This window comes from Pyrus communis, chromosome 1 (genome assembly GCF_963583255.1).
Source record: "Pyrus communis chromosome 1, drPyrComm1.1, whole genome shotgun sequence".
Classification (NCBI taxonomy): Eukaryota; Viridiplantae; Streptophyta; class Magnoliopsida; order Rosales; family Rosaceae; genus Pyrus; species Pyrus communis.
Genome location: NC_084803.1, coordinates 32,139,734 through 32,150,767, shown reverse-complemented (window position 1 = coordinate 32,150,767; position 11,034 = coordinate 32,139,734).

Here is an 11,034-nt window from a genome sequence, read left to right as displayed (position 1 = left end):
GAGAAATACAAAGTCAAATAAAACGCCTACGGGATGTCATTAGGGATATGATCAGCCCAATGTGGGTGCCTCATTAAAACCTAGTTAGGTAGCAAAAACCCCGTGGGAAAAATGCACCTAATCATAGGGAAAAAGAGTATATTAACATCAAGCACGTATCCTACTCTCCCTGAGTTTAACACAATTCCAAAGAGAACTAGCAATGTTACAACTCAGAAAGTTTACGCATACCAATTCCATGAACAAGCTTCTGAAACGTCACATTCGGTAATGATTTGGTGAAGAGGTCGGCCAGATTGTCTTACGATCGGATTTGCGTGACTTCTATCTTCTGATGATCTTGTTGTTGATGTGAGAAGAAGAACTTCGACACAATGTGCTTGGTGTTGTCTCCTTTGATGTAGCCCTTCTTGAGCTGTTCGATGCATGCTGCGTTATCTTCATAGATCATCGTAGGGACATCAATGATCGGGTAAAGATCATAGGAGCTTCAAATATGGCCCACAACTGCTCTCAACCAAAAGCATTCCTGAGTTGCTTCATGTAAGGCAAAAGTTTCAACATGGTTAGATGAAGTGGCAACTAAGGTTTGTTTAGTTGACCTCCAAGAGATTGTGGTGCCTCCAACGGTAAAGACATAACCCATTTGAGAGCGCACCTTGTGCGGATCAGATAAGTATCTTGCGTTGACATAACCAATAAGGCGAGAATCAACTCGAGAAACGGGGGGTGTGGCATCACTCAAAGATCCATAGGGATAGAACAAGCCCAAATCCATAGTACCCTTAAGATAACAGAAGATGTATTTAACACCAGTCTAATGTCTGTGTGTTGGTGCATTACTGTGTCTTGCCGAAAGATTAACAGCGAAGGAGATGTTGGGTTTAGTGCATTGAGCTAAGTACAATAAAGCGCTTATCACACTTAGATAAGGAACTTCAGGCTCCAAAATCTCTTCATCATCCTCCTTGGGACGGAAGAGATCTCGTTTTACATCTAGCAATCGAACGACCATAGAAGTACTCGAAGGCTTCGCTTTATCCTCATTAAAGCGGCGTAACACCTTATGGGTGTAGTTCGTTTGATGTACTAAGATTCCATCCCAATGATGCTCTATCTCGAGATCGAGATAGTATCGAGTCTTTCCAAGATCTTTCATCTCAAATTCTGACTTCAGGTGAGCGGCAAGTCTCTCGAGATTTTCAGGAGTTCCGATAAGGTTCACGTCATTGACATATACTGCAACTATCGCAAAGCCGGAATGTGACTTCTTAATGAACACACAAGGGCATAGTTCGTTGTTCATATATCCCTGACTAGTCAAATACTCACTCAGACGGTTATACCACATTCTTCAAGATTGCTTCAAACTGTATAGTGAATGCCTCAGTCGAATTGAGAGCGAGTTGCGGGGTTTTGAAATATTTGATCCAGTCAATGTAAGTCATTCAGGAACTTTCATATAAATTCCGTATCAAGATTCCTATACAGATACGTAGTTACTACGTCCATTAGCTGCATACTCAGTTTTTCAGAAACTACCAAACAGTTAAGGTAGCGAAAAGTAATCACATCCATAACGGGTGAATAAGTTTCATCATAGTCTACCCCAGGGTGTTGTGAGAAGCCTTGCGTAATAAGTCGAGCTTTATAATGCATAATTTCGTTCTTCTCATCATGCTTACGAACGAAAACCCATTTGTAGCCAACGGGCTTCACATGTGGATGAGTCAGAGTTACAGGTCCAAACACTTTACGTTTCACAAGCGAATCGAGTTTGACTTGGATTGTTTGTTTCCAGTTTGACCAATCGGTTCTACGTCGACATTCATCAATGGAACGAGGTTCAATGTCATTGGTCAACATGATCTCAGTAGATATTGCATATGCTAATGCATCGTTGATGATCATCTCATTTCTACATCACGCATCATCTAAGCTAGCATAATAAACTGAAATCTCATGATTCTCAGGAGGTGGATTCGTCTTTTCAAGGACGCTTCCGTAATTTAGAATTTCCTCATGAGTTGGATAGAATGAGTAAGTGACAGTCGGATTTACGATAGGCTCTTTATGTGCCTGCGTCGTGTGTTTCCTTTTTTGGGGGTATGAATCATTTGAATCAAGATGTTTGCCACGCTTATGTGTAGGGGTAGATGATTGACTAGCAGCTAATGTACGTGGATCACCAAAGTTGGTGTCCCTGGCATCCAGGAGGGAAGTCTGTCATACTTTGGTATATCCATCTTTGCAGGAACATTCACATCTGGAATATATGATATTGTCACTGATGCTAAATCGGTGAAAGCATCTGGCATGCTCTGAGCTATGCTCTAAAGATCTAATATGCGCTGCACTTCAGTTTCAGACTAAGCGGTGCGGGGATCTAAATGTAACAAAGGGGGAGTCATCCACGATAATTTACGTCATTCATCAGGAAAGTTTACGTTCTTATCTCCCCCTAACGATGGGAAAACTATCTCATAGAAGTGACAATCTGCGAAATGAGTGGTAAACAGATCACTTGTCAAAAGTTCTAAGTAATGAATGATCGAAGAAGAATCATATCCGGTATAGATTCCCATCCTTTGCTGATGCCCCATTTTTTTACGTAAGGGCAACGAACCAACTGAAGGGCGCTATATGGTTGGGTTGCAATAGGCCTCAGGCGGACCCACATGGCTACGTGTAATATTGCATAGCCCCAAGCAGCGATCGGGAGCTTGGTACATATGACCAATGATCGAGCAATCATTTGTAAGCGCTTAATGAATGCCTCTGCTAGGCTATTCTGGGTGTGAACATAGGGTACAAGATGTTCAACTTCAACCCTAATCGACATGCAATAGTCATAAAAAAATTTAGATGTGAATTCTCCAACATTATCCAATCGAATAGATTTGATCGGATAATCAGGATGGTGAACCCTAAGCTTGATAACCTGAGCCAACAGTTTAGAGAATGCAGCGTTCCTTGTGGACAACAAGCACACGTTTGACCAACGTGTGGAAGCGTCAACCAAAACCATAAAGTATCTAAATGTCCGCATGGAGGGTGAATCGGTCCACCAATGTCCCCCTCAATCCTTTGTAGAAAAATGGAAGGATTCGAACGAATCTTGTCATAAGAAGGCTTAGTAATAAGCTTTCCCATTTCACATGTTTGACATGTGATTCCTTGGATCGAACCTAAACTTCGGGTTAGTGGATGCTCGTGTGATGATTTGAGGATACGGTGTATCGTTATTCATCCAGGATGTCCCAAACGATCATGCCAAAGTGTAATTTTATGCGCGGTCCTAGAGGTAGGGCTGGCCACATAATGGCTTTCTATGGGACGTATGGTCGTAGTATACAGACCACTCTGGATATGCTTCATCTTTTCTAGAATACGCTTATGGCCATATTTGTAGGAAGTTATGCACATAAATTCAACTTTGTTTTCTACGTGGATTTTAGTGTGGTAATTATTATCTCTAATGTCCTTAAAACTCAACAACATTCTTCCGGAATGTGGAGAATAAAGTGCGTCATCAATGGTCAAAATTGTACCATTGGACAACATTATACGTGCCTTATCGTATCCTTCGATCAGGTTGGATGAGCGAGAAAAGGTTGTCAGAGGTGCATTCTTAGGTATGAATTTAGTGAAATAGATGCGTTCACGTAAAACGGTTTGCATGGTTGCACTATTTGCTAGACAACTAATTTCCCCAATAGTGATACCTAGAATGAAAATTAATTTGAATTGGTCACATGCATAAAAGTTCTAAAATCAAATATCCATTCAAAATAATTTTAAGTATTTTAAGGATGAAAATTAATTAAACTTAATATCCAAAAACAATTCACCAACAAATAATCCAAACATAAAGGAAAATTGTTCAAAATTTAACCAAAAAACATGAGAAGGTTCGACCATTACTATGGAATTCGGCCCTACGGTCTAAATTTCAACTAGAGAAATAGTTTATGTCTAAGATTCTAATCTTCCATAGGGGTGACGGCCTCCTGAAAGTCAGAAACCTCCATCTTTGTACTTTTCGGTTCGTCCACTTGTATAAAGTTTGATTCAAACTTCTTATGACGAGAATGATATTTAACTACAAACTTCTTGGCAGTTTGGCAAACACGGGACCAATGGTCATTTGAACCATAATGATATCACATATCTGCATCCATGGTTTCAGGTGTTTTGCCCTTATTCTTGAAGTTTGGGGCCTTGGGAGCGTGGTTAGGGCGCTTCTGGGCTTTGTTTCCTCCCTTAGATGGGCCTTGACTCTGTTGACCTTGACGGGGTGGCTTCTAGCCGCCCCTACCACGCCTCTTTTGGCATTTTGGGCATTGGTTCGTGCTATAGTGTGCTTCGGGTGATATGAGCATATTTATGCGACTTTGTTTGCTTGTTTCTTTGCATTTAGTAAGTTAGTTTCTATTTATTATAGTGATTTAAGCTATTTTCGTGTGTTTGTAGGTTTAAATGGCAAAAAAGGCAAGAAAGTGCATTTTGGTGCATTTTATAGCAATTTTGGGTTGGAATGGATAACTTGCATATGGAGCAAGGTGGATGGACGAATTTGAAGTTCAAGAGGGGCTAGGAATGTGCTTAGCATCTGGAAGAATTAATCAAGACTTGGAAGATAAGGAATCAAAAGAAAGAAGAAGGAAACATTATCCAAACTACCTTATCTTATCTTATCCTATCCTAATCTTTTGCTACCTTAATTCCAGCTGTAAGGAGGACATCTAAATGACATTAGAACACCTAAATATATGGTTCTAGAGGCCCTATCCTTCTCCTACATTGGTGTTGCCCCCTTCTCCCTTGTCCTTCTAGAAACCTGCCATAATACCCTTTCTAGAAGGCTTTATCTGGTCCTATTTCTATGCCGCACCTATTCCTTCTAGATGGTCCATTCTCTGGTGTGTAACCCTAACCTTTTGCCCCTAGGATTGTGCAATCCTTTTCCCTTCAGAAATTGTGCATAGCCCTAGGCCTATATATACATATTTCTGCCGCATAATTCATACGACACACATAAGAGAAATTCAGAAAAATACAAAGAGTGTGCCGCAAGTTTCTGAGAGTTTTTAGAAACTTGTGCCGTGCAAGGAAGGAAAGAGAGGAAGAGTGCCGTGCCTACCACCATCTAAGGGAGTGCCGCTGCCTACTTTGGAGTGTTGGAACGCTTCTGGGTTCTTTCTATCCTTAGTTTTAGGTCAATGTTTATTTTAATTTGGTTTTCAATTATGATGAACATGTGAAACTAATTTCTTTTTAGTTAGAGGTGAATTCAAAGCCATGAACATATATGTGATATGAATTGATTTCCTCCAGTTATTGTTTTGTAAAACATGAATGCGATTTACTTATCTGTTTTATGGTGCGAGAATTATACGCGCACAAATTAAACCCTCTTTTCGTCAAATTGTAGTATAAGTATAAGTAGGGATCGTTCTGGACCGGGGATTAGGAGGGATTGTTAATCACTTGGATTTGACTCAAAAACGTAAAAACATAATATAAAACACTATACTAGACTCAAAGAATGCAAAACTAAACTTTAAAACACTCAAACAAACTAAAAGACTCAAACATCACCCAAAACACTCAAAACTGCCTTAAAAACACTTTCTGGGCAGTTTTGAGCACTTTGGTGAATTTGGACGAAATTGGGAAATAAATTTAATCAAAACTCTTAAAAACACAAACTAAGATACTTTCTAACTAAATTGGACAATAAAGTAAAGGGGGATTTAGATTTTTACGAAATTAAACTAAATGTACAGATTGTAAATTAAAACAAAATGTAAATGTGAAATTGATGAAATGGAATGAATGGATGATAGAATAGCTAAGGGGTTCTTCTCCATACCTGTTACACTTGCATAATAAAATGATTTCCAATTGCATTTCAATAAACCATGACTTCTCAACGCTCCAAGTTAATTAGGTCCGCTTAAATTAACTTTCAGATTTCCCTAGATTCATTGGATTGAATGGAATACGCATTACAACCAAATTATTCCTAATCAAAGTCCCTAACTATGGAATACGCATGATAGAGACATTCAACAAAGATCATTAAGTTCAACGGAAATCATAAACATCGACGAGGCATTCGTAACTATGGAATACGCATGAAACTTATGCCAAGAATTCATTTAACGCGATTGTTTATAAGCAACCTCCACTACTTGTGAATATAAGTTCGTAACTATTAGGTGAAACTCACTTATATTCTAGCGTCATATTCATGCATGAAAATTAAGCGTGCACTCTCAATAAACATACATAAATAAGTTATCAATCAAACAGTTAAACAAATTGAATCCACAACTTATGAAACGCAATTAGAAGTAATCAAATCAAAATGCAAGCATAAACATATATTTCGAATCCCCCCCTAGCCAAGGGGGGGTTTAGTTCCTCATACGTACAAAACAAAGAGAATCAAAGAAACACCTAAACATTCCAACAACTCAAACTTGAATTGTATGAACGTTTAGGCCCTCTTCTCTTCCATTCCTCATTCGTACAAAACAAAGAGTATTGAAATTAAACATTGAAATCAAAGAAACACCTAAACATTCCAACAACTCAAACTTGAATTGTATGAACGTTTAGGCCCTCTTATCTTCCTCTTCGTTGTAGCACAAGGTCTAAGGATAGTTTGATGGTGTGAATGGTTTGGGGAGTGGTGAAAATGGAAGGGATGGTGTTTGGATTGATAGGGAACTCACGGCACAAGGGGTTTGTTGCTTGGTGAATTTCTGAATGTATGGAAGAATGAAAATGAATGCAATGGATGCTTATTTATAGGTGAAATGGGGGGGACATGACAGCTAGGAGGGAATGTGGCTGCATGTTTGAATGATTAAAGGATGCATGTGGGTTGGAATTTCATGTGCAATGAATATGTGGCTGCATGTGCAAGGGGACAATCTGAAAATGCATGTGAAAGCATGTGTTGGCTGAATTGGTGGTGCATGTGCTGATTTGTGGTGCAATGATGCAAGGAACTTTGTTTGTGTGCATTTGGATGGGAAAGTCACGGCACAAGGTTGGAGAAATGATTATGGATGCATGTGTTGAATTATTTCTTGGTGAGGGATGTGGAGTGGCTGGAATGATGAAAGAATAAAGGGTGCATGTGGGTTAATTAATTAAAGGGAGTGCATGTGCAATGTTTTAAAGGATGGAATGCATGTGAATATGATGGAAATCTGATGGGAACTCACGGCAAGGATGATTTCTGGTGGTGAATGGGTGATGTTTGAATGATTAAAGGGACATGTGGGTTGGAAATGATGAAGGAAATGCATGTGAGTGACAACTAGATATGTTGATGAATGCATGTGGAATGTTTGTGGTGAGTGAATGTGCACGACAATGAGTGATTTCTGGTGGTGAATGGGTGATGCAATTGCATGTGGATTAGGTTGTGAAAGCATGTGAATGCATGTGTTGATTTATGAAGATGCATGTGCAATGAAGTGGAATGACAGCTAGGTTGAATATGCATGTGGAATGGCTTCATTTCTGAAATGTTGAATGATTACTTGGTGAGGGGATGCACGGCATGGGTAGGAGAAATGATTATGGATGCATGTGTTGAAGTGGTGATGAATGTGGATTAAAGGAATGCATGTGCAATGGATATAGGAAAGGTTTAAATGTCCTAGAACTAAAGAGAACAAGGTTCCAACACTTTGGTCTTCAATTAGGTCTTCAATTTCGTCCAACACTTTGGCTCCAAGCATAAGCTATCCATCCTTAGCCCAAAAGTGCTCCAAAAGTCTCCAAAATGCATCTTTTTGCTCCTTTAGCCCTTTGGACCTACAAACACACGAAAATAGCTTAAAGTACTAAAATAACTAAAGAAACATAACGTAAATGCACGAGAACAAGCCATTTAAGTCGCATGAATATGCTCCTATCATTTTACTGATAACTTATTCTTGTATGTTGATTAAGGAGACCTACTTAGTTTGCATGCATGAATCTGATGCTAAAATATAAGGGAGTTTCACCTAATCGTTATGAACTTATATTTACAAGTAGTAAAAGTCACTAGTTATGAATGTGTTAAGTAAATTCTGGGCAAGAGTATCATGCAAATCATTGTTACGGATACCTTGTCAATGCTTATGATTTTCATAGAACTTAATGATCTTTGATATGTATCTCTATCATGCAGTTCATATAGGGAACTTGGTAAGAATAATTTGATTGTGTCGCTGAGTCCAATTCAATGAAATTAGGAAAATCTGAGAGTCAATTTGTGCTTCTCACGATTAATTTGGGGCATTGTCATTCATGGTCTAAAGGAATAATAACTGGAAATTGATTTGTGTTGCATATGTGTCATGTGTGGAGAAGGACCTTCTGGCTAGCCTTTCACCCATTCATTCACCCAAATTCGTACCCTTTTACTTTGTTTATGCAAGTTTGTTTGTTTTAAGTTTAAAATTAGTCCAAATACCCCCTTAGTTCTTATTTGTGTTAGTTTAGTTTAAATTCCTTAGAATCTGTCCCCATTTAGTATTTTGTGTCTTTTTAGTTTAATTTTCATCCAAATCACTTTCTAGTACCTATTTTGAGTCAATTTAACTTAGTTTGTGTGTTTTGAGTTAGCTTAGCTTATCTTGAGTTGTTAGAGTGTAGTTTTTTGTTTTTGAGTCTAGTTTAGTGTTTTAGAGTTTAAATTGTGTAGATTAGCATCACTTCTAATCCCCGGCCTAGAACGATCCCTACTTACACATACTACAATTATAGGGTTTAATTTGTGTGTTATCTTTTAACCACATCAAATTTTGGAGCCGTTGCCGGGGATTAGCAAATGCTAATCTTCCCTTTGTTTTTGGTTTGCTTTTCTTTGTTTTCTGATTTTGTTTTGTTTTCCTTGTTTTAGGTACTAGTGTATGACTCGACGTTCTCAACCTGTTTGTGTATATATATTGGAGTTTGACGACGATTTTGAACGAACTTCGAGAAGAAGAGGAAGCAACCAGAACCAAATCCACCTAGTTCTAGCTCTATCCGAATTTGAAGAAGAGGAAGAGGAAGAACAAGACATGGCTGTGGACAATCGAACAATCAAGGAACGTTTAACCTCGATGTTGGACAATGCCGTGCCTATTTGCATTCAATACCCTAGGGCAGCTTCGGACAAGACCGATGAGTTTGAATTGAAGTTTGGCTTGCAACATCACATTCCCAAATACCATGGGTTGTCCATGGAAGATCCGAACAAGCATTTGAAGGAATTTGATGTAGAATGCTCGAGTATGACACCCATTAATGTGGATGGGAATATTTTGAAGATGAAAGCTTTTCCATTCTCTCTTTTGGAAAAAAGCTAAGGATTGGCTCTATGAACTAGCACTTAGAACCGTCACTTCTTGGGAAAGCACGAAGAGAGCATTCTTAGAGAAAATTTTCCCAACTTCGAGAGTTATTCTTTTGAGGAAAAGGATTAGTGGAGTTCAACAAAGCCAAGGAGAATCATTTCCAGCATATTATGAGCGTTTCAAGACTTTAGTTGCATCCTGCCCACAACATCAAATGAAGGAAGAGCTTCTAATTCAATATTTGTACGAGGGACTCCTTCCAATTGAAAGACAAATGCTAGATGGTTTGGCAGGTAGTGCTTTGGTTGACAAAACCCCAGTTGCTGCCAAGATCCTCATAGCCAATCGGGCCTTAAATGCACAACAATGCGAGGGAGTTAGACAAAGAGACCTCTCGCGGCAACACCTAGTTCATAAGGTAAGTGCAATTTCCGAAATTCAATCTCAATTGGCTAATCTCACTATTCTTATGTTAAAGGTTTCTGATGGATCCAAAGTGCAAGGAGCAAGTGTTTGTGGTGTGTGCACTATGCAAGGACATTCCAATGATCAATGTCCTCAATTGATAGAGAATGGAGGATGGGAAAGTGCTAATGCCATAGGATATCAAGGCCAAAGTCAACCAAGGCATGACCCATTCTCTAACACTTATAATCCGGGTTGGAGAGATCATCCAAATATGAAGTGGAGGGAAACTCAACAAGCTCATCAACAAGGCGGATATAGACAGCCACCTCCAGGACTTTATCAAAGGCCATTCGCACTACCACAACTTCCACCACAATCTGCCCAAACAGATTCAGGTTCATTGTTAGATAATGATAAAATTCTTCAAGTACTAACTCCTTTGACACAGGGCTTACAAAACCAAGCCAAGGAGATGGGTGAATTAAAGAATCAAATAGGGCAGATGGCGAAGTTCATGGGACAATTTAGGGAACAAGGCAAACTACCTAGTTCAACCGTGATGAATCCGAAGGAAGGTTTTGAAACCGCTAAGGCTATCACGTTGAGAAGTGGTAAAAAGGTTAGAACCAACCCTAAAGTGTCCAAACAAAGTTAAAAAGAGGACGATAGAGGAAGAAGAAGATGCCAAAGCCATGGTAAGGGTAGAACAACCCTTGCTGCAGCCCCTTAATGCCCCTAAGCCGTCCAATTCAGGTAAGGGTGGTTCAAATTCAATTCATTCTAACCCTATTCCACCAAATGTGCCTTTCCTTCGTAGGTTTATGCAATCTAAGAAAAAAGAGAATGAAAAAGACATCTTAGAGACTTTTAGGAAGGTACAAGACAATATCCCACTTCTTGAAGCCATAAAGAAAGTTCCAAGGTATGCTAAATTCTTGAAAGAGCTTTATACAAGGAGAAGGATTTCGAACAAAGAAGTGGTGAGGGTAAGTGAGAATGTTTTAGCAGTTTTGAAACGAAAACTACCGCCTAAATGCAAAGATCCAGGTAGTTTCACAATCCCTTATGTTATTGGTAATACTAAGTTTGAACATGCTATGTTAGATTTAGGTGCTTCCATTAATGTCATGCCTTACTCTATTTATGCATCTATGAACCTAGGAGAGCTTAAAAACGATGGTGTTATAATTCAATTAGCTGATCGTTCTAATGCATATTCGAAATGAGTTTTGGAAGATGTTTTGGTGCAGGTTGACCATTTGATATTTCCAAT